General features: G+C 46.2%; 1 long non-coding RNA gene across 1 annotated transcript; it reads left to right on the top strand.

Annotated features, from left to right (window-relative positions):
* The first annotated feature begins 15,768 nt into the window (after window positions 1-15,768).
* On the top strand, window positions 15,769-19,164 carry LOC141749061 (uncharacterized). The gene is made up of 2 exons (XR_012589226.1): window positions 15,769-16,402; window positions 19,046-19,164. It is a non-coding gene; the product is annotated as an uncharacterized LOC141749061 (long non-coding RNA).
* The last annotated feature ends 5,317 nt before the right edge of the window (window positions 19,165-24,481 follow it).

The following is a 24,481-nucleotide window of genomic DNA, read 5'->3' as shown; positions in this document are numbered from 1 at the left end:
CTGCAAAATTATGGAGTTATCCCATCCGACTGGTGTTTGAAAGCTCCCAACTAAGTTTGTGCTGCCCTTGTTAAATTCCTCTGCTAGAACCTGGGCCTTTTTTTTTTCCTCTTCTTCCATTGCTTTGAGCAGACAGGATTTCTAGAGAAGCTCACTTGCACCCTGTTTACTTCAGAAGTTAAACTCGGGTTTCTGTCTCTTACTCATCCTGAGCACGTACCTCATACGACTTCTCATCTTGGGCTCCCGTTAAAGGACCCAGAGTGTTGGGTGTGATGGCTCTCCTTCCCCATCCTGAGCTTGTGTTGTTCTGCCACACAAAAGGGCATCCTTGTGCCAGGATCAGGTCCACCAGCTCCTTCGCTTGTTCAAAGATATCCTTTTATGACAGAAATTTTTTCTCAAGCCCTTGCCAATTAAATTCAGTTTAATAACTCTGACCATTTAAGTGACACATTTAGTCTTGGAAGAGCTAATAAAAACACTAATTACTGTTCAGAGTGCTCCCAAGAGGCAAATTATCATTATCACATCCTCATTCTGTTGATAGGGAAACTGAGGCAACGTGATTTGTGGACAACAGGCCGGAGTCCTTGCCAAGCCAGCCAGGTGAGTTCAGTGCTGTGTGGTTTCCCACGTGGGGCAAAATCTACCTCAGTTGGATATAAATGGAGGAATACCTTGGTTTTTCTTCCAGAGTTCAACAAGAGAAACAGCCGAGAGCGCAGAGCTGTCAAGTCTTTGAGTCTCTGCTTCCTCCTGATGTTTTGATTAAACTTCCCGCTGTTGCCTCAACGCCCTTGGCAAAAGCGGAGGTTGCTCTCAAAGGCAGCAAGGTCTTTTGGGTACAAAAACGATGCAGGAGTCTCCCAGCGACTTCCAGGGGCTTTTTGAGTTGGGGCTGAGCGAGTTCATCCAAGGACGTCTGCCGAGATGTCCTGTCCTTGCAATCATGGCCATGCTGCCACGCCAGACCTGTGCGACTGTCACCAGCACCTGGGGCATGAGTAGGAAGATACGAAGGTGAATGGAGGGAGCCAGACCATGAAAAAGGTGTCTGTGCATCTTCCAGTTCTCTGCTGGGCATCAAACTTAAAATGCCAGCGACTCTTTCCTCCCTTTTCTCAAGGGGAAAGCTATATTTGAAGTAGGGCAACGTGCCTTTATTTGAGAAATTTCATGCCTTCGAAGCACCTCCAAAGCACAATTAGCAAGTAGGAAAAAAAGCCCAGAAGTCAAAGCAGGAGACCTATGTATGTAGTTCCAACATCAAAGGAATATTACCTGCGCTTTCATCTCCCTTTCCTCTTGTGAGTCAAAGGTGCAACATATTACTGCATATTTTAAGCATTGTCTATTTTGAAAGCTGAAATGTCAGTGTAATTCCCCCAATGGTAATTTCTGTTGTGCCGTTCCAGGCTGATACTTCAACAGAACACCTCCCAGTTTTCACACGGTTATCTCCACCTCCGCCTTTGATAGGTTTGTGTCCAATTGCTTCAAGTGTTCACTCTGGATTTGAGCTGGTTTGTATTCCTTGACAATTTGCTTTGAACACTGTCAAACGAGGTATGGTACTGCCTTTTATGGGGCATTTTTGATGTCCTACTTTACCCTAGTTCCCCCATCTCTTCTCTTTCAAGTACAAGATCGTCTGGTTGCATCTAGACTCACTTGCTGTTCAGAGCAATCTATAACCACCTGGAAAAGGACATATCTGTTTCCCCCTCCCCCCTATTTCCATGTTTCTTTCTTTAGAATGAACTTTGCATTTGAGGATTATTGACAAATCTGCTTGAAAAAGATGCGTGAAGAAAAACCTTTATGGTCCATCTTGTGGTAAAAAGCGGGTATTTCTTTGCTCATTTGAATGTCGGTGGATTATTTATGCTGGTGCAATGTTTTGAAGAGATAAAATACTCCCCACTGTGCTACATGCAAATCTCTGCAATGTAAACATAAATAGTTGTTGCACATGCATAATCAAAGACATTTTTTATAATTATTGTTGGATAGTTCAGTCCTCTAATAGCATCATCTGGTGTAAATCAGTGTAGCTCTACTGAAGCCTGCAAAGCCCCTACCGATTTGTACCAGATGGGACTCAAACTCTTCACTCTAAGTTTAGTCCTTCTGAAAAAAAAAAAATAATAAAAATGCAAAAGCCTGATAGTCCTTGAAAATGAAGTTCTTTGTTAATTCATGGAAAGCTAGTAGAGCAAGAGTGGCAGGGACTTTTCTTGATCCATATGTATGCCTCAGCCCTTATCTGGGGAGAACATTTCTGCGACGAGGGGAAGCACGGATTTCTGTGCCAAGTTAGTTCTTGGCCCCTCTGCTCAGACTATCGCAAAGATTTGCCAGATAATGTCATTTATAACGTGAACTCCTTTCTGCCGAGATTTGGACTACGACCACCAGCTCTTTAGCATAGGCCAGCAGACCGCTGCCAGATGCTAACAATTTTCAGTCGTTCACAACCTGTGCTGCATTTTTAGATACCTAAAGGTGAAAGGCCTGAAATGCGGTTTTCTGTCCCCAGAGCGATCTTGTTTCACTGTCATTCAGCATTATCTTTTCTCCAACACTGTGCACAGCGCAGAGAACTTTCTAAAGCTGCTTTGACACTCGATTCTGCTTCAGCTGAAGACAACAAGCTCAATCTCATCCTTTCGGCGTTCTGGAGACAAACTTTGCTCTGAGTTAATACAAAATACAGTATTCAGTAGCATTTATTTTCACAAATTAATTTAGACCGCACCATCCAAATAGCTGCTAGTGGAGACTGCCCATGAAGATTTTAATGCTGTAAATATACATTTATTTCCAAATCTTCAGTGCTATTAACTGGCACACACAGTGTTTTGTCCAACAGACTTGAAGCTAACTTTGCATAAAAAGAGGTGGGCAGTTAGGGGATTGTTCCCCCTCTTTTGCTTGCTGATAGCAAAAATATCCACTAAATACTGAATTATTGCTTATTAGAAGACAATAGAATGTTCAACTAAACTTCAGGGAGGAGCAATATTTTACAGAAGGGAAGAGTACGCATACACACACACGCAATAAATGTACCCAGCTTTCAAATGAAAAGTTTACATTACTATGATCAGCTCTTTCAGGGATGCCTGTGAGATATTTTTCCCTTTTCCTGCATTTTCGACGAGATCCTCCGAAAGAGTTGTTATTCTTCTATCAGCTTGACGTGGACACAAACTTTTTTCGCAAGAAGCCTGAGCTACTGTTAGCAGCTACTGAAGAGCTCTAAGTCCGATGTGGGTTTAATGTTGTGATGAGTGCCATGGCAGAACAGTCTAACAATATAAGTCTGTTGGACATGTCGTCTGGGCTGTCACGTTCAATTTGCACATGACCTTCTGGCCAAAAAATGGGAAAGAAGTGGTAGAATGTGGGACTGAAAGCTTATATTATTGCTTTGACAGCTTCACTCATCTAGAAGTAATGCAAAATGCAATTTATATTTATACTCTCTGACCTTCTGTACAGAGAGGGAAACTATCTAATGATGGGCCACGGTAGCAGAGAAAGAAACAGATCTCAATACAGCTGGAATTTGTCTACATTTTTTGCTTTTCAACCGTTCAATTACAGTCAAAAGATAAATGAAACATGAAGAGCGCCTTGGTTAGGTAGTGACACAATTATTTTATAGTGAGTAGGTTCTGGCTTTGAGCCTTGGCAAAGGTTGCCATGCACGCCTTGTTTCACTAGATACAGATAATCTGCCTGCTCCCACCGGACAAATCCCCTCTGCTTGGAGGTGTGTCATTGTGCCCATCACAGGGGGAGAAGAAAGACACCAGCAACTCGGTACCACTCTTCCCCTGCATTTGAATATTCTTGAGAGAGGCCGACGCTCTAATCCTATTAACTACGATAAATCAAGCCAGGCCTAATTGTAGAGGGGACTTTATTCATTTTTGTGGAAAACAGGCAGAGAGGAAGAAGGCATTGCGTTCTTCTCGTCCGAGGAGCGGCACCTGGGTTTGTATTTTCTCAGGGAAAAGAAATAAACAAATCAGCCTTTGATTCTGTCAGAACTACTGAAGTAAATGCTAGGTAAAAACACCTGAAGATCCTTAACAACAGGTCTCAGAGCAGATAACACGCTGGTGTAGCTCAGCATCCTTCAGAGGGCTTCACCGCAGCCACGACTGTTTACAACAGCACGATTTGGCTCAAAAATTCAGCCTCCAGCTGCATCTGCTTCTCCCTTTTCATTCAAAAGAGACACGGCATTTGAAAGAAAAGTTATTTGCAGGAATGAGCATTAAGAGAAGACAACAGACACAGAAAACGGAAAGTTTTACACATCTCAGTGTATTTTCGACAATTATATCAGTTTGAATTCATCTCTTCATCTCATTGATCCGTTCTGCCTTAAACAGGAGGTGATCCAAAGACCGTTGACCTCAATAGTGAGACTTTCGTAAAGTCTCATGGTTGTAAGCTGTGAAAAAAAAAATAGAGTTTCGGTGTTCACATAAACCAGAAAGTCGCTTGTTTTCTTTTCTGCCTTAATTGTTTTATTCTAGACTGCCACACTTCAATTGGCGTTTTTTTGCTTTTGTAGATTGAATTATTAAAAATGATGGTATTGGACAAAAATTTCAACTGATATCCAACTTTCTTTATGGAATTCCTTTTTTAAAAGATACGTGATGACAATAAACAATGAAACTGATGGTCACTATACAGTTAATATGTCAGAAAAGACTAAAAATGCAGAAATAAAGGCTATGGGAAGGTCATGTTTCATAAATAAACGCAGTAAGATGAGACAACTAAGACAAAATAGTGCAATGATGAGAGGCTGAGTGAAGATTAATATGCAATTTATCTTTCTCTTGGTTTGTTTCCCAGTGAGAAAGAATACTTTGTCCAAACTATTAGTTATCCTACAGGTTAAAAACTTCTTACCTCTGCACCGTTTGGAACAGAATATAATTATGTTTATTAAATTCTAAGGAAACTTGGAATCTGGTTGATTTATGTAGCTTCTTCCTCCAGTCCCTGCAGGCCGGTGCAAACGCGCGGCTTTCCGGCGTGTAATGTTTCAGTGCATTGGGTTTAAGCGATGGGCCACACATGAGGACTGAGCTCTCTGGGGTGACTCCTCGGAGGCGAGGGGCAGGTCTGAGTGCGACCGCGGCTGCGTGAGGGGCACTTTGCGGCGTGAACCTCGCAGTTGGTGCACATGGTTAAATCAATACCCACCTCCTCCCCCAGGGCTCCTCCAGCCAAGGAGCACCGCAGCCCAACCGGGGCGAGATCTAACCGGGAGGTCTGCTTCCTTTTCTTTCTTCTTTTTTTTTTTTTTTTTTTACCAAGTGGGGAGCTAAAATAGAAAGAAAAAGTCAAAACATCAACAAACCCCCCCCAACAACATACCTGTCTAGGTCCAAAAACTTGTCTATGTCTGACTCCTGCTGGTAACACCACAGGCTTTGCCCTTAGTGGCAGGAGGAAAGGGATGAGGCCTTTGATTTGGGTAGGAGGGAGAGGAACACCCCCGGGTAATTGCAAGGCTGCTTTTGCAACCTCTTGACCAGCAGCTGGTACAGTAAGCGGTGCCTCCTCTCACACGCTTGGCAGATCTTTTCCAGCTGAGTCACTAAAGCTGGAAAAAAATGGAGCCGTTGAGCTGGCATTTTGGAGGACTGATTTGGGGGGGGGAGGAGAAAAATCCCCCTCCTTTGTCTGTACTTTTTCTTTTTTTCCACCAAGCTGCTGTAGTGAAGCAGTTAATAGTGATTTTTTTTTTTTCCTCCCTCGTTTTTAATCCACAACCCTGCCCTGTACCTGCCCTTATAATCCCCTAGCATGTGCTGGTGACATCACATGGCCATCAGCTCCCAGCTCCATCCCTGTGACTGTCATTAACTGTTGCAAGCAAATGAAAAATGACTGGGAGACTCGGTGGCTCCCACCAGTGACCTTGGGTATTATTAGAATGACCTCGCTTTGGCTTGACCATAAAAAAAAAAAAAAAAAAAAAAGAAAAACCTTTCTTGATATCATCACGGCGGCTGGGGCTGAACTGAGGCTGTTTGCGGCGAGGAGCGGGGAAAGGAGTGGAGGAAACCATTAAAGAAAGCAAAGTAAATGGTATGCAAAGATGCAGTGGCCATAAATACTTGATCAGAGGCGCAGCCCCCACCACCAGCCCCACAGCCTGACCCCTTGCCAGGACACGCCAGGCAGCACCAGGGTTACAGTGCACCTTGCCGGGTGTATTTTTAACCCACTTTCTGTTTGTTATTTGTTTGCTTGGTCTTTAAAAAAGTATAAAAATCACACTTAACCACTTAAGGGTTCGTTGGCCTCCCCAGCTTATATTCTGGTGTACTTTTCCAGTCCTACACACCCCTCTGCAAACAGACGAGGCAACAAACTGGGCAGGATGCACACTTTCTTGTGTAGTATAACACACAGAAAACCTGTTTTTATCTATGTATGTACATACCCCTACTCTATGTGCAAACACATGTGCACAGATACACATGCAAGCTTACAAATGTGCATATGTATATAAGCATGCATACATATATAGCACATATTTATAGATGTTTATATTTATGGTTGTGCATTATTCTCAATGCATATGAATGTGGACATAAAAAGAGCACATATTGATCACACCTGTCTGATGTTGCCTTCTACATAATATATAATAGTATATAGAACATATAGCGGCCATGTTTCTTCCAGTGTACTCTAATGATATCAGTAATAGTAATTAAGAGTAAGAATAAGAATTATAAAGAATGAGAATAATTAGCATAGCTGGGCTGGTCCATGACGTGAGGATGCTCTGCTGTTGAATGCCCTCCCTGGCAGGGACCTGCGGGCTCTGCTGGGGCAGGGGCTGCCTGAGGAGCCCCAGTCCTGGTCCCAGTGTGGTGCTGGGGGACCACGACAGGCTGCAATGCGCTACCCGGGGGGGCTGGAGGGGGCGACCTAGCTCGGACACCTGGGTCCGGCTGCCCTCTGGGTGCCTCGCTGTGAGATGGTTAAAGACCTGGAGGCAGACAAAAGCCATCCTCCCGCCCCTGTCCTGCCTCGCTCCTCTGCTGTCAGCTGGAAATGGATCTGATGCCCTCTGGACTTTAACTCCCGACGAAAAGGGCGTTTTATTACAGGTTATGACAAGTTGCAGAGAGACATGGAGAACTCCGTAAGAAGAAACAGCAAGTGGAATCAAGGGCGGGAGGGGGTGGGGGAGAAACGCTCCAGATGTTTGTAAGACAGAGCGAAGATGACTCCAAACGATAGGTGTGAGCAGAAACCCTGATGCAACCGGCGGCCGCCGGCGCCGCGCATCCTCCGCAGCTGCGGGGGCTGCGCGGAGCAGCCGGGCGGCTCCCGCCCCGGCAGAGCCCCAGCACGTCCCGGTACCTACGCCATCTCCTCCTGGGAAAACAAGGACCAGAAAGCATCAGACTTCCCTTTTTTTTTTTCTGCCATTAAATCGGGGCTGTCTGGATGTCTAGAGAGCTTCTCTCCTCGCTTTGCGCCGCGCAGGGCGGGCTGCGTGTGGCTGAGGCAGGAGGAACCAGCTGCAGTCGGGTTGCCCACCCAAGTTCTCCGTCTCTTTCCTATTTGGGGCTGGGGGGGCATCTGCTGCCCGTCTGCAGAGATGTGCTACCACCCAGCCCCTGCCAGGGGAGAGGGTCTCCGGGGGCTGCGCTCGCACCCCGGCTCCCATCGCTTGATCCTTGGACCTGTCACGTCGTTAGAAGGATGCCAGGGACTTTATGGAGTCTGTCAAGCACTCAGTACTTCTGTCTTTAGTGGCATCCTCATAGACAAACTTCGCAGGTGTTAAAAAAAAAAATATGCCGGAAAATAATAATAATAATAATAATAAAAAACCCAACAAGCTTAACAGCTGCTCAGGGACACTTTAAACCATCTGATTTTGCAGGATAGGGCTACCATCCTAATTCTCCCTGGCAGCTTTTCAAGTGCGTTTCATTGCTGATTGCCAATGGAGGACGGCTCAGTCTCTCCCTTCAAGCCCCGTTCGGCGCCTGCCGGGTGTCTCTGGGAGCGGTTTGGCACCGGGAAAATAAACTCACATCTCGGGAGCCGGGGGGGTGGGAGGGAGGGTGTTGGGGGGTGTGGGGAAGAAAGAGTGCTCGTGTCTCGAAAAATAAAAAAAAGTTTCGAAGTGTCAGAGTGTAAATTTAAGAGTTTCAGTCGGGATAAGTTTATGCCTTATGGGAGGTGAGCACCCCCTCGTCCTCCCCCCCCAGGGCCGGGAGAAACGTGACAATCGCAAAGACAGTATGAGGACACGCGTGTACTTTGTGAGCCCAAGGGTGACCTCTGTGCCAGCCTGCCACCCCTGCGCAAGCCAGGAGCCACACAGTATTTCATCGGAAGAGCCGAAGGCAGACGCGCTCGGCACAAATCACAGCGCGCAGCACCTCTGCATCCCTTTGCCCCCCCCAGAAGATGCTCCCTCCAGCCCTTTCCAGCCTGCCGGCCAGGTGACTGTCAGCGTCTGACGCTTGTTATTTCTCTTTGGCTCATGGGTCTTATTCCGGGTTTGTATTTATTTTTGAAGTGTTGAACCCCCAGTAACGTGAGAGGTTTCCTCCGAAGGAAAAACAAACCCCAACGAAATCCCAGAGCAATCTGCACCGCGAACTGGAGCCGCCTGTTTCTGGAGACGATGCTTGCAGAAAGGGTGAAAGTCACGAGCCTCTAACCAAAAATGTAACAAACCCTGGCCACTATCACGAGGGCAAACGTCCCATGGGCCTCAGGGTTTGCTCTTATCCTTACTTACACTGATAAGTCCTTTTGCTAAATCCCCCAAAGTTGCTTGCTCTTCCGTTTCATGTATAAAGTTACCTAAATCTGACAGATAAAGGCATATGCCTTTACTGTTTCTGGGTAAGACTTAGAGACACACAGAAGAGACTACACTGCAAAAGATCAGTTAAAATGTGTTGCTGCCTCAATGAAAGGCTGTTGAAAAAAAGTGTTTTACTTTAAACCATAGCATGAGGAAAATCATAATATAGGAAGAGGAGAAAAGAGGCAGCTCCCCGAAGAATAAAGACATTCTCTGCTCTGCTGTCACTCGTGTTTTCACCTGTATCCGTGCTTGCGAGAGCAGGTGGCATGGCACAGGGAGCCGCTTCTCTTCTCCTTTTCTTATATTTTATTTCAAAATGCAGCCAGCGCGTTCACAGGTACATGACATTATTCCTCACTCACGCTAGAAGATAGGTTTGGGGAAACATGGTGGAAATATGAATTAAGGATGGGGTAAGAAAGTGGAAAATTAGAAAATCCTGGAAGTTTTTCTAAAGCGATCTGAAAAGACAAATTAGCAGGGACTGATGGGATTATAATGTATCGATTTTGTACTCTTTTCAGGGACCTGTATCATGCAAGAAAGGATGACAAATTTCGGAAGAGTCAACCGTTTGCCTCTTCCACTTAAGCGACAAGTTGTTACCTACACTTGCAGTCGCTGGGATCTTGTCGCACTGCTGCTTTGAAGGAACACAGCCCAGCCCCAAGCTTCCTCACCTTATCAATAAACCCCAGCTTCCCCTTTGGTTATCCAAAACTATCTGAATTTGAGTTAGAGAGACCCGAAACTTTTACAAACATGAACAGAGGAATATCCCATGCGAAAGACTATTACAATTCAGGGAGACATATCGCACTGTATTGGCTAAAAAAAAAAATAAACAGAGCATGGGATCTCGCTCAGATTTATTTGTAAATTGACTTTTTTTTTTTTTTTTCTTTTTTATGGTAGTAAAAGAAGTGAAGGGACGAATGGGGAAGAGGAAAGCCGGGCAGGAGTGCATCTGATGGAAAACAAGCGTTTCTTTGCAAAGTCGCTGGGAGGTGGGCGAGCAGATGGCAACCCGGGGGCCAGGCAGCAGGATTTGCCCCTCTCGGAGAGGAAGAGAGGGCATCGCCCTTCCCTGGGTCCCCCCAGCCCTCGGATAATAAACTCAAGTGTCTGCCTGTCTCAGCCCTGCCCATCTTCTTTAGCCAACTTGACAAAGTGGAAGAAATATGACATGTGAATTATTAAAGAGGAGGCAGTTGACTCCTAACCTCTGTTGCTTTTTCTCAGAACCCATTACCTGAGAATTTATCTTGCAGGAATTACAGTGTCTGAAAGCTTCGGGAGGAGCAGCGAGGAGGGAGGGGGGCGTTTGAATAAGAGTTTTGAAGAAATACCGCTGAAAAGCACCAGGTTTCACCTTAGCATTTGCACCACTCAAGAGATGGATAACGTGTTAGAGAAAACAAGCCATTCCTCCTCAGAAGTGGATCAGTTCGCCACAGGGAGCCGGGGAATAAAATCCGGACTGAATTTAAAACGGCTATCACCACTTAAATACCTTTAAAAGTAGGAAGGGGGAAATGGAGAGCTTTTCCGTGGTTAAAGTTTGTCCTTTAGCCCCGTCCTCAAAGTTAATGAGGGCACTTTCTGGGCACTTGATAAATAATCTTCCAATCCGCCCCGGGTGAAGCAGGGCTGTCAGCCCTCCACCCCCAGAGACGGGATTTACCTCCCTGCCAGGGATGCAGAGCCCGAAGTCCTGGGAGGCGGGGAGCGGGGGGGAAGGCACAAACTCTCGGTACAGGCTTCAAATTTTAGGGGACCCGCAGTAATCTTGCCCACAGAAGTTTCCCAGTGCCGGTGTCCCTGCCGGGCAACTCTCAGGCCGAGCAGTGCGGCGACTGATTTTTTTCCAGAAACTCCTAGCAGAGGAGCATGCTGAATGGCGTGGACTTTTTTTATTATTTTATTTTTTTTTTAATTTAGAAAGGGGAAAAACCCACTCTGGGAGAGAGAGGGAGAGAGGGGTGATTTTTCCGGTCCTTTGGGCATAGATTTGTATCTACCGCTGCCAAGCTGAATGTAATAATTGAATCTCTCCCAAATCTTGGTGATAGAGCAGTCAGAAATGACTCCATCTGACAGCAGAGCCATGAGGCAAGTGATGGATACTATTGTCCAAGCCTGACCCTCCATTAACACCACCTATCAGCATCTGTATTCTGTCACCAATTCCCATGCCGGAGCCAAGAGGGGTGACTCTAATATTCTGAGCACATTGAAGGCTTCCATGCTGAGTTCAACCCTGCATCAACTAAATGGGTGGAGAGGATGACCTAAACCTTGCTCTCTCTATCTCCACTCGCCTTATTACCCCTCTCCAATCCCATTGTTTTGCAGGTGCCTGCAATTTGCTCCTTATCTCCTCACTGTTTATGAGGGCTCCTTTTTATTAATACAAAAGGAGAAATGTTATTAATATTAATTAACAAAATAAAAAATGAAGCAGTTTTGGGAATCCACCAAATGAATAATCTCATCCCCTAATTGGAGATGAAGTGTGGGGGGTGTGTGTTGGGGGGGAAGGAGGTGTAAGAGAAACAGATGACCTACTGGGTGACAGGCACAGGTTGGAAGGGTGACATTTTATTGTAAGCCTCCCTATGAAAGGAAGAAAAGGAAAGGACCAGTCAATTTAATGCAGGGACCAAGAGTGCAAGAGTGTTGCTAAGAGACAGAGATGCTGCTAAAGTTCCGTGAGAAGCTGTACCCTGACCTTATGCAAATGGAGGCTTCCAACTCTTTGTGGAAAGGCTGCAAATTCCACCCACTGTGTCACCAATACCTGGCATCGAGCCTTTTATTCAAATGTTCTCTAAAAACACACACGCAGAGGATGTGACAAAGCATGACACATTTAGGGCTGGAAGGGGGGGATGCGGAGCGGGGGGAGAGCGGGGAGGGGGGAAGGACGGATCTCATGGTGGAAATGTCACCCGTCCGTACCTCCTGGAGCCTGTCATCTCTCCAAGCTGAGAGACAAACCTAAGGATTCCTAATTTACCTTAATCCAGACCTATTAAGAGTCACAAATAGTGTCTATTCCTTGTGCGTGGGGGGAAGGAAGCTTTGGGAAAACAGAGGAGCCACCACGATCTGCTCGCTAACAGATATATCTATACCCACATCTGCAGCACCTAGAGCTGGTCAGGGACTTCTTTCTGTCTTTTCCCCGTGGTCAAAATACGGCAGGGAAAAATCAGCCCTAGGCACAGCTTAGCCAGGGCCCAGACCTATAGGAAACCGTTAAATCTGGCAGAGCAGGGAGGTGAAACACTCCCAGCGAAGTTCAAACACAACCTTCACCAAAGATTCAAGGTAAAGAGAGTGACTCTACAGCGGCTTTCACTTACTGCAATCAGCAGAAAGTAAATACCGATGTAGATCAATACAGCCCAGCTCCTGACGGAAAACAAAGTTGGTTTTTTTTAAAAAAAAAAAAAAAAAAAAGGAATCTGAGTTGCAGACCGGCATCGGTGCAATTAAAGTTATCTCGGGGGAAAAAAAAAATGCTATGAAAATCCCAGGCTACGCCAACTTTTCTTCCTAACATTTTAGACACCTGCGGATGTTAAATGCGGGGGGGTGGGGGGAGAGAGCAGACAATCCTTCGAGCCAACTCTGCTTCTTCCAAACTCCCTCGTTTCTCTCCCTTGCACCTTGCTCACACGCGAGTGACAAATTTATATTTTTCCCAAGAACGTGCAGATTGGCGATGCATCGAAAGGAAGGGCTGCTTGTGCTTGGTTTTTTTTTTTTAAAAGTGCAGAATAATCCTGGGTAGCCCCTCTCCAAAATGAAAGCACAATAAAGTGCTCCAAGAGAGAGGGTCGTCCTGCAGGGCTAAGTTTGCACGGGTTAAATTCGATACCGCTCTGTTTTCCACGCGATCTGGAAATTATCGGTTTACTTTCATTTCAAGTTGATCCTCGGGGCACTTTTGGAACTCTGGCGGCCAATTTTCCTTTCACAGGAGATAGGATTTCTCTGCCCGCCCCGAGCAGCCACTGGGAAGTGACTCCGCTGAGGTCCGCGAAGTAAGTTGGTGCCCGATTACTCATCTTTTAGGCGCACAGGGTTCACTTGTGCTTCAAACCCGCTCGAAAAAGTCGAGCTGGGGTGGGTGAAGCGGTCAAAAAAACCTAAAACCCCTCCGTCCCCATCGGATCCGCCTGCCCCCCCCCTCGCCGGCCTCACCCCTTTGCGGGGGAAAAGGCGCTTTGGGCATTGCGGGATGCCCCAGACCAGATGGAAAACGTGACCCTTCAAAAGCAAACGACTCAGCTGCGTGGACGGAGGTGGCACTGGGAGGGACACGCTGCTTCTTGCGGTGCCACCCGGGCTCCGGAGCTGCTCCCAGCGCGGCCCCGCTCCGCCCCCGCGGTCTGCCGCGCAACCTCCGCGCACCCCCGCGCTGCCGGGGCTGCGGGTCCCCCTGGTCCAGGTGGACACAGTAAATGAATTTACCCCCGCAAATTGCCCAGTAGATACATATTTTTTAATAGTAAGACTTTTCATAATGTGCACAATACTATTAATATTTCATATTAGCAGCGTGTGTATGGTGAACTTTGTAATGGGAAATTCAATCGCCGCTGTAAATATTAATGGAATATGAAATGAAGCCACAGCTTCCATGTAGCACTGACAGTAAAACGGAGTGAACATGTGGTGGCCCTGGGGCAAGATAGGCCTTTCCTCTTGTCTCTCTCGCTTTATTACATTAGCCCGAGCCTCTCCTTACAGTTCTGGGCTCAGAAGCTGAAGTTCACAGGTCAGCCATGACAAATGTCCCTACGTCTAGCCAAACAAGACCCCCTGGCCTTGCCATTACATCTGCCCAACAAGCCCCTGGAGAGTGCTTAAGGGTGTCTGTTGCAGGTAAAGAGCTCTTTAGCGCAACTTTCCAAACAGATCAGAGGAGCGGAGGCGCCCGCAGCTCCTTCAGGGCTGGCTGCGGGGACCCTGCCGCCTCCCCCCTCGCCCCCGGGGCTGGGGTACCGGGCCGAGGTCCCCCTCCCGGGCTCCGCGCCCAAGCGTGGGTTGCCCTTGTCCCGGGGCGTGCTTCCCAGCCGTTTTCCTCCCGCCCCGAGGTGGCCCGACGGCACCCGCGGGGCTCCGGGCATCCCAGCGGCGCCCACCCGCGACGCCGGGCGGGCCGGACCCCCCGTCCCGCGGAGCCGCGGGGGGCGCGGAGGTTCCGCAGCTGGAAAGGCTGCGCTGGCAGCCGCGCTACGGGAAGGACTGGGAGGGCGTCAAACGCCTTTTTGACTCATCATCAGCCACGGATTTCAACACTTGGGATGACACCAGCCCGGGACTGTCACCCTCCCGGGGTTTTTTGGCATTTTTTTTCCCCCTCTTTCTCACATTTCCAGGATTTCTCTTGTATAAACATCACTTCCAACCGCTTCCTTTTTACAGTGGGCATTAATCTTCATTTGTTAGGGGAAGCCTTGGCAGAATTTCCTCCCGCCTTTCCCCCTTAGAGGCTTTGGCTGCCCAGTGATTTATGCCTTATCTGCCCGAGGCTCGGTGCTAGCTTTTCCCGTGCCTTGAGGAGCTTCAGGTCGGCGGGAGAGGGGCTCGGTGACCGGAGGAAGGTGTTGAACCCCCAACTGCTGCCGACATCGCTGCAAACGTGCTGGGAGCTTTGCAGCCCGCAGGGGAAATCCGGGCAGGATCGGGGCCTGCCATGGGGTAAAAGTGCCACAAGGCACCGTGATGGCAATTAAAAAAAAAGGCGCATTTAAGTGAGTGGGAAGCGGGAAGGGAACGAACGGGTGAGAATCCCAAAGCGTACTTGGGCGACAGCCTTTTTTATCTCAATAAGCAAAACTTCATCCGCTCTCTTTTACCTGAGGCGGGGAAAACTCATTGCGCCCCAATAGCCCCACTCCTTCCTACCTGCCGGGGTGTGTGTGTGTGGGGGGCAAAATCCGACCAAAAAACCCGCGATCAGTCACCACCACCAACTTTTTGTTTCAACAAATACCCAGGAGAACTGATTTCTTTTAGGAAATTCTAATGTTTTATAATTTCTCAGACAAACGCTATTAAAAAAAAAAAAGCATCCGTGTCTGTCCTGCTTCTTCAGCCGCTCAAACTGTCCAGCAGCTCCGGTAAATGCAGAACTGGGAGGGAAGAGTTGCCGGTCTCTTCCTCCTTGGAGGTGCTCGTCCCTAATTGCATGCCAAGAAGAAACAGTTCTCGGGAGCCTTTCAGCCACCCGGGTTGTGAAATCATGAATGAAAGGGAAATAAACCCTAATGCGCAGCCTGGAATCGACGCCGGCCACTTTTACATTGACTTGTTCTTTTAACAGCTTCTGTATTTTTCCAGCATCGTGGCTCACGTACTTTGTACAGTGTTTGTGGCTTCATTAAAAGCTTTCTATTATATCCCCCAGGAAAATGCAACTGTCACCTCTCCTTGCCTTTTAAGAAGAGTTGCACTTTCAAAGAATATTTTTCTCCCCTTTTACTAAAAGAAACAGCACTGGAATCAGGTTTTGTAAGTGTTAAATAACTTTCCCAGCGTGTATTAAAGGAAGATTGTATTTTATCAACAGCTGATTGATGCGGCCATGTGATCCTCTCGGTTTGTCTATAGTATCATATTTATTTAACCTGCTGGGGGACTGTGTTCAGGGGCCGCTTGCTCCCGCTGGCAAGAGCACACACATTACACACTACCCCAGGTATTCTGATTGATTGTTCCCACCCCACAGCCTTTGGATCATAATTTAACACAGCAGGTCCTACAGCACAGACGAGGTTTTCGGGAAATACAGTGAGGGGTTTCTATGAGCTAGTACCGCACAGCTACTAGGCTTTTCTGAACTAAAAATTTGATATACGGAGAGAGGTGGAGGAGTGCTTACACAATCGTGATGCGAACGCTCGCACAAACAAATGCCTTTAGCCTCTTAATTTAATCCAAGCCCTTTATTTTTAACAAGTTCTTCCTGCAAATGAGCAATTTCGGGGACTTTCAAAGCACCTGAGTACAGCACCATCAGCCACGTCAAACGCTTAATAGCGGCGGTCGGTCAATTACATTCAAACATATTTAAAATGCGGAGAGAGTCAGACGTCAGTTTTCTCACTTTCCCCAGATGAAACAGTTCAGAAAGTCTTTTGGCTGCCAGCTGCTGTTTGCCCCCAGAGAGGAGTTTAAAACAAAACACTCGCCCCCACCCCCCCCAAAAAAAAAAAAAGAAAACAAAAAAGGCAAAAAACCCCCCAACCTCAAAACCCCAGCCAACAACATTCCCGCCCTGCAAATTGTTTAACAATCTCGGTGATGAATTAATTTGCGCGAGGAGGTCTGGTTCCCGGCGGCTGCTCCCCGCGGCGGGGCTGCCGCTCTCTCCCCGACCAGCCCGGGAGCGGCGGGACCGGAGAGGGGTGTCCCCGGGACGGGTGTCCCCGGGCGGCTCCGGCTCCGGGCTGCCGCCCTGTGCAGCTGCGGCGCATCTGGGTGCGTTTAATTAAGGTACTAATTTATTTTTCCTTTTTTTCGTGTTTCCCTTGCGTGCAGTCACGCTCTGCTACGGGAAATAAACTTTCCCAACTGTTTTTTTTAAAAAAAAAAAAATTTTTTTCTGTGCCTGCGAGTGATTTCCCGCCCCACCCCCCCCCCCCCCCCTTTCTTTCCCCTCTGCCCTGTCTGTGCGGCTCGGGGAGGTGTGGAGCTCACTCATGTGCCCTCTGAAAGCTGCCCCCCTCGCGTCTCGCAGGAGCCCCAAGCCCAGCCTGACCCCCACCCTGGATGCGGGGCCGAGCCCGCGCCGGGGCGGGGAGGCTCGCCCGGCCCCGGGCAGGTAGCCCGGGCGCAGCCTGGCACCCGGCGGTGTTTACCCGTGACTCAGGGCCAGGCGAGGGATGCAAAGGCTTAGCAAGGTGAGGGAGATGGCAAAGGAGGTGCCAGGTAATAGATCGGCTCCAGTCCCGTGGGGCAAAGGCGTATTGACAGATCACGTTAATCAGTAATTCTTTTTTTTTTCTTTTTTTTTTTTTTTTTTCTGGTGGGTGCTGGTGACAAACAGCTCCAGCCGCCGGGCTCGTAACCCCTTCGTGGCCGGGAGCAACCCTCCCTGCCCACCCTCCCGGCACCTGTGTGAGCTCGCCCCGCTCACCCCTTGGGAAGTCGCCGGCGGGCGATGCCCGGCGTGGGGAGCCCCCTCTCCCCGAGGGAGGCCGGCTTGATTCCCTGGGTATTTCCCAGGGCATTTCTCCTTTCCAGTTTATTTTTACTCGGGGGAAATCCTGTCAATTAGGGCCACCTATTCTGGGACCTCTTCAGCTGGCCAGGAAAGGTGATTTTATGGTCTCTTTGGAGGAGGGGACGGTGAGTGCTTTTACTCTACCGCAGGGACTTCCCACATTACCTGTTCTGTTGACAAAGTAAAGTAAATCCCACTTAAAAACATGATTCCTAGGCTCTGTGAGAATGAGGCATATATGTTTTTAGGGCTTGCTAGTGCCAGGTCGTATTGACTGATTCCTGAATAGTTGCCATTGTGCCATGCTTGCAAAAGAAACCCGAGCAAACATCGCCCGAGAAAGGCTTGTGGTTTTCCTACACATGCCGGCTGCAGCCTCCCACCCCACCCTGCCGCTCGCAGCCAGCCTCTCTCTCCCCTTCCTTATCTCTTCCCTTTAAATTTGTTTGGGGGGGGGGGGGAAGAAAAGATAATATCTAGGAAGGTGGTGGGGAGGGAGAACGGATCACAGAGGCAAGGTGTGTGGGGGGGTTAATACACCTCTCGGGCAACCACGGGGCGAGCGTCCCCTCGCAAAAGGGGACAAGAGAGGGATGGAGCGCGATCGGGTTTTCCCGTCGCTTTTGTTCGGTGAGGGGTTGTCTCTACCTGCCCAGGAATGGGATAAGGCACCCCCTCGCTGGTGGGCTGCGGGGCTGGATGTGGATTTTACCCTTGGCAAGGTGCCGGGCAGGTTCCCTCCCGCCGCCCCTGCGCTGCGGGAGCGCCGGAGCCGCGCCGGGCCGGACCCGGACCCGGACCCGCCAAGCGCCCGGTCGTTCCCCCTCCCAGCCCCTCCCCGAGGAGCTTTGGGAGGGAAACAACAACGTTTGTTCATTCCGAGCCTCGGCAAACAGCTAAACTAGTTTACACAGTTGGTTTTGACGAAGGAATAAATTGTTTTCTTTAAGTACACCGTCCTAAGCAAGCACACACTTTAACTAGTTTTCCTATGAGACAGCTTTTTACTAGATTGCTTTTTCATTGCGTGGCTATCGAAATGAGATAATGACCAAAGAGGTGGAACCTAATCAGCCTTTTAGTTGAGTTTAAAGAGTCTAGAGGTAGTTTAAAGGTAGCTTTGGTCATGTTTGCTGGCCAGCTGCGATGTTTGCTCTACCACGTTATGATGGGGAGAGTAATGTGTTTGATAGATAAGGGAAAGAGGCTAGCCAAAAAGCAAGGTCAGGTGTGATAAGGCTTGACACTTTTACTCATTTTTCACGCACATAAAAGGAAACTTTAAAATATGAAAAAAGAAAAAAAGGAGGAAAGGCTCGACTTGCTAACATCTATCATAAAATCTGTGCATTCACAAACCTTACTTCTTATTTAATTAGCCCAAAACCTTATCATAGTTTGGAACGTGTCATGCCATTAAAAAAAAATATGAATTCTTCTATTTTGTTAGCAACCAGCTACATTCTCAAAAAACTGCACTGTTCATGGGATAATCACACAGTTTCCTTTTTCATGTTTTATTTTCACTTTTTTAATAGTGAATAAAATAAGTTATAAGCTGAAGATAAGGGTCTGTGAGTGTAATCAATAGTGAAGGGAGTGCAGAAGGTTTTAATAGAGGAGAGAAATCCTGGAGAAAAAGAAAAAGGATTGTCACTCTGGAGTTAAAAATCTGTGCAAAACAAAACCACCAGGTACTGATGAAGAAATATAAAGTGAAATGTAACCAAACAATCAATGGCAAAACTCTCATTAACTTAAATAAGACCTGCCGTGACTCGAATGGTATTTTAGAAATACTGGTGTCCAGGAGCACAGATACATATTATTGATCCTAGATTCTATAAAAATGAATTGATTTTTGCTATGTACACAAGAATTCTAAACCAGAACTTATTACGTTTTTCTTTCAGGAAACATTTCTGCCATCTTCAGTTGAAATCTAAGCTATACATTGAAGATCAATCTCTTGTCAACACACACCTTCCACAAGCAAATGATTTCGGTCCCCATTCAACAAAGTAATAGTAAGGTAATATTTGCAGAGCCATCTAAAACCAATTTTCAAAGGCAACTTAGGATAAGTGTACAAAGGCACTTACACACCTATGTCCAAAATGTGGCTTCTCAAAATGCCTGTGCAGCTGCCGGTCAAAATAAAAGCAGAGTTTGTAGGCACTGCAGCTTTCCTCCTTGAAGCCTGGCAAGCGCCTACAATTTGCCTCTGGGCAGGTCTAGGGTTGTCTGTCCCTTGGCAGCGCTGAACAGCTTGGTGCTTTCTGCTTTTTCTCTGAGCCCTTCACAAATGAGGCCTCTGTGCTTGCCCAAGGGGTCTCATCGAGAAGGAGTTCTCAGGGCTTTAAAAGAGAAAACAAACCAGGTAAAGAAAGAGGACTGACCTGCTGTCTTTTCCCTCCTGGGAGGTCTGCTTCCCCTGCCCTTCCACCAGCCCTCAACGGATTAGACTAGCCCCAGAGGGTTGGTGATCTACGCTCAAGGTCCTCCTCCAACTGAGAGGACATAAGCCCCTGCCCCAATTCTGTTGAGAGATGAAGGAGAGAAATGGGCCGCCTTGTCATCAATTCCTCATGAAATGGTTCCATTTTGCAGAAAAACTGGGCTGGAGAACGTGCAAGTATGAGCATGGCTCTGTATTTCAGTGGTTGGAGCACGCAATGGGGAAGCAGAGGAGGAAATGCAGCTCTTGGGTGAACCTGGTAAGTCTCGATCCCCTGTGTGTCAGGCATCTAAAGCATCGCTGCTGCAAATCCCAGCCCTGAAACTCCCCAATTCCTAATGTTGTTCCAGCTCTTAAGCGAAGGAGACAGGATGTTGAATGCCCCCTTGGTTCCCACTGCACGTTGGGCACCAGGGTAGATCCCTGATCTTGGAGGAGCCTGCTCTTGGCATAGCTTTTCTGCAGAGCTCAGTGCTGGGTTTAGAGGTCCCTGGGCAAACAAGAACTCATGTCCCATGGCTGGTAGTGTCATGCTAGCACAGCCCTGTGCCAGCAAACAGCTCCTAATCAGGTGGGGCTCAAATATCTGCACTGTTCCCAGAGCCAAGTGCATTTGATGTGCGCTCACACACACAAGCACAGGACACGCTTGAACGCACATATAAGGCTTATGAGATTTAGGTGCCTAAACACTTACAATACTTTGGAAAGTAAGTCTTACGCACCCGAGTCACTCAGGCATTTTTTTATAACACTACACTTAAGCACCTGCTTAACTGAAGCCACACGAGGGATCTCATAGACTTCACTGTGGTATATTATGTCTAAAATAAGATGTGAGATTAAGGGCTTTGCCGAACAGGGATGAGATCACTCACCCACTTAGAGATCACGCGACGTCTTAACACGCTGCTGAATCATGGCCAAGGCAACAAACATACAAAAAGCACACATGGGATGAAGAAGGTGAAAAGAGGTTTCTCAAGCTTAGCTATAGAAAATAATGCAGCCCAGTATCCTCAAAAAAGGACAAAACCCCATCGCTTCACTTCCAGCAAGGACCAATATAAGAGTGAGTAGAGCATTCCCATGGCACCATTGTAGGGGACAGATTTCCATCTCCAGTGGAAGGATTTCTGCTCCTGAGTCCCACAGGCAAATGACTGGTGGGTACAAGCTTTCCTTAGGGTAATGGGCAGGCAGCTGTGGCCCCAGCTGGATTACATTTTCCATAAAAAAAAAAAAAGGAAACCTAGGTCTTCAGTAATGATTTTCTTCCTATAGGGGCCACCTTGTACACTTTTTTTGGTTTCATTTCAATAATCTATATCAGTGTTGTTTTTTAGCTGATTTTAATGTCAACTAGGGATTAATGTGCATTAATTAAATTGACTGTATTTTCTTTAATGAGCACAAAAGGATTTTATGTTAATACTGATGATCCTAATAAGGATTCTCTCTACTTATCTGTATTTTCTCAACATCCTGAAATATTTTATTAGGAAACAAATTAATTTAGTTACTATCACAGGGTAAAACCAAAAACTGTCAGGTGACTGCTAACTGGGTCTGGCATTAGCAAGCTATATCATGATTAAGCCGTAAGAACTGCCCTTAGTTGCAGGCTTGTTCATTGCAATGCATTATTTTAAACTTAATCTGTGCCTTTTTATTTCTTGTTTGGCACCAACTGACTCTTTTCTGGATTTAAAGCCATTATTAAATGAGTACCTGAGTAGCCTTAAAAAAGATGCTGGAAGTGAAATCTAGGTTCGGGTCTATACCCCCTTCCTTGGAGCGAGCTGCTAACAAGTAGGAAGCAGAAAGGATTAGCCGGGACCAGATGCTACGGAGTAATTACAAACAGGTAGACAGGTACTAATGTATGCCTCCCTTTCAGCTGTTCAGGTTGATAATGCAAATTCGTTTCTAACTTGTTAAAAACCTATAATATAATAACAATAATTCACAACAAATGAAAGAAATACATTTATTTGCATGCATGAATATATCTGTGTCAATATATTTTTATACATTCACAGCTGTTCCGAGCTTGAAAGACACTTGACTTGCTGAGCAAGCATTTAATAAAAAGCCCATGGAAATGTTAATTAATGGTATTTGGTACTAAATGCTCACTTTGATGCTAAAATGTTACGCTGCACAGATTTAAAATTCATTCGGCATTTCTTTGCCCTTGTTACCATCTGCAAATTTCCACCCCACACCCCATTCTCACATCAGGTTGCTGAAATAATTTGATGGTATTATAGCATATGCCAGCAATGAACGCTGGGGATGGATTCTGATCCCACTACACCTGTTTAGCACCGTGGCTTTCGATTGCGTGATTTCTGTCTGTGGTTTGCCTCATTCATCGTGGTTGGGATGACTATCCCAACTCAAACCGCCCTTGGTTCTGCACAAGCACGTAGGAAGAGACACCGTGCCTCAAAGAACTCCCAAGAACTTCAGCAGCTGTCAGCTCTTAAATAAATAAGAGCAATTCCAGTGAATTCAGAAAAAAAAATTATTCTGCTGAACAAAGTTACTCAGGCATAAAATAGTCTGTGAGATCCAGCAGCGAGTAGAGATGTAAGAAACCTGACAGCTGCTCTAAGATACACTGGGAGAATGGGGATGTGAGGGCTTTCGGGGGCTCTTTGCCCACCCTGAGCAAGGGAAGGACCTCTGTGAACGGTCTGTGAATCCTACTGAAGGGAAGTCTGCTTTTCTAAGCCCTCTGATACTGGGAAATTCAGACGTGAAAGCGGTAAACACAGTTTTTAGGGCTGATAATAAAGCAAACTGCACAATCTTTGAAAAGATACATGATTTAAAGAAAAAATTACTTACATCTCAAAGACTTTAATTATAAACCGTGCTTATAAAAATGTTACTGACATGATTACAGAACTACTTATGTTTTCATTTACACTTGTCCTAAATAAAAACAATTTTCCATGTAAATGAAATCACAGTAATAATTTAAACATAATTAAAAATCATTCCTTTGGCTACAGTATTGCAAAAAGGAATTCTTTCCTCCAAGAGACCAGAAAATTATAGTTTTTTAGATTAAAATTCCCACTGCAACAAAATAAAAATTGTAGTTGTCTCATCTATAAGGAGAAAAAAAACCCTATAAGAAATCCAACTATTTTATGAACTTGCAATAGATATATGGGGGTGTATATATAGATGTTCAGGCATTTTTTTTCATACTGTTTCTTTATGTTTAGTTCAAGTTTTGAATTGAATGTTTATATGGGGTTTTAATAACATTTCTGTTTACCTTGTGTCTTTCTTGACAAATTGACCTTTTTCAACAGTAACTATAAGTTACATAATCATATTACAGCATTAATTAATTAAAGATATTAGTAGATGACCTATAATTAATATAAAATAATTGCATAAATTATTGTTAGTTCAGACAATCTGGAGCTGAAAATCTATTTGTAACATCTCATGCCAATGTTCCTTAGTGTGATTACGGTGTATGTTACAGTAAAATATCCCACTATCATTTTAACTGTGTGTGCAGGAGAATTAAGTTTTATGCCAGATATCCCCAGCGCATCCAGGCACTGACTTCTACAAAATGGACCGGGGACCTAATTGTGAGCAGCACATTTTGCATAGGCCCCCAAAGAGCTCCAAACCATACAAATATAATCGACATCCTCCACCCCGTGGCAGATCCCCGCTAAATCCAGCTGAAGAACGGGGCCGTGGCTCATCTCTCGACGCCTTTGCGACGACTGCGTTCACAAGAGGTAAGCGAGGCTGTGGGATCGCTACGTGCGCTCAGATGAAAAGAGCGTATAGAACAAATGCAGCCATCTTGCGCCTTTGAATTAAAGCCATGTGAAATACGACATCAGACAAAAGTGATTGCCCGTGTGCTGTTACGAAAAATCATTTTTTGGAAAATGAAAATTTCATTGCCCGTTAGGATACTTTAAAAATCCTGAACATGCTGAAATTTATTAAACAGTATTATTTTCCTCCTTTAATCTGAAGTAATTTTGAAATTAATCCCTAGTAAAACCAACGAATGGAAAAGAATGTTAAAAAAAAATTTCCCCAAAATAAATCCAGCAGTTTCAGTTTGCACCACTGGTGGACATTTTGAAAGGGAATAATTAATAAACACCTATTCAATCTACTATTTATGACATTACAATTTGACAAATAAAAGCAAGCATTTTACTTTCTAGATGAAAAAGCACCACCCTTAGCTCTTATTTCATGGTAAGTGTGGTATAGCACTTTCCACGTACCATATAGATGTGCTATTTTTATAGTAAAAATGTCTTCCAGGGAAATATTTCTGGAGCAGGTGCTCCAGTCCTGTGGTGAGAATCAGGGGGACGGGGGCCCATACATTTATACATACGAGGACATCTATAGTAGTGGGTGAAACGGTGAGGCTGTGCGGCAGTTATTGCGGCACCGTTCAAAGGTTAGGATGCCTCCTGAAGTTCACACCGACTATTTCCCACAGCCGAGGGAAGACAATACGTTTTTAGAACATTCCTCCACTCCAAAGCAATTTTTTTTTCCGTTGCTGTCGTCCATGCAGGGTGTTACTTTTGAAAACTATGTGATTTGTGCTGGCATCTGATTGCTGTCCTCTAAGTCTGCTCTCTTCTGTTTTACCTGCCAGCTTCTGCCACATCCATCTCAGTCCTTTTGGAGCGTCTGGAATGCAGTAGAACTAAATGTCCAACCTTGCCTTAGGAAATTCAACTGTAACTTGACAAATTGGCCAAAAAATTGTCCAAGGTGTTAATTCTGACTTAAAAAAAGTATTTTGTGAGATAGTTACATATCCTAGCCTATCTAACAACCGGACGTGGAAGGTGAGAACGCACCAGATCTAGCC

This window comes from Larus michahellis, chromosome 9 (genome assembly GCF_964199755.1).
Source record: "Larus michahellis chromosome 9, bLarMic1.1, whole genome shotgun sequence".
Classification (NCBI taxonomy): domain Eukaryota; kingdom Metazoa; phylum Chordata; class Aves; order Charadriiformes; family Laridae; genus Larus; species Larus michahellis.
The sequence above is the reverse complement of the archived record's forward strand: the minus strand, read 5'-3'. Positions and strand labels throughout refer to the sequence as shown.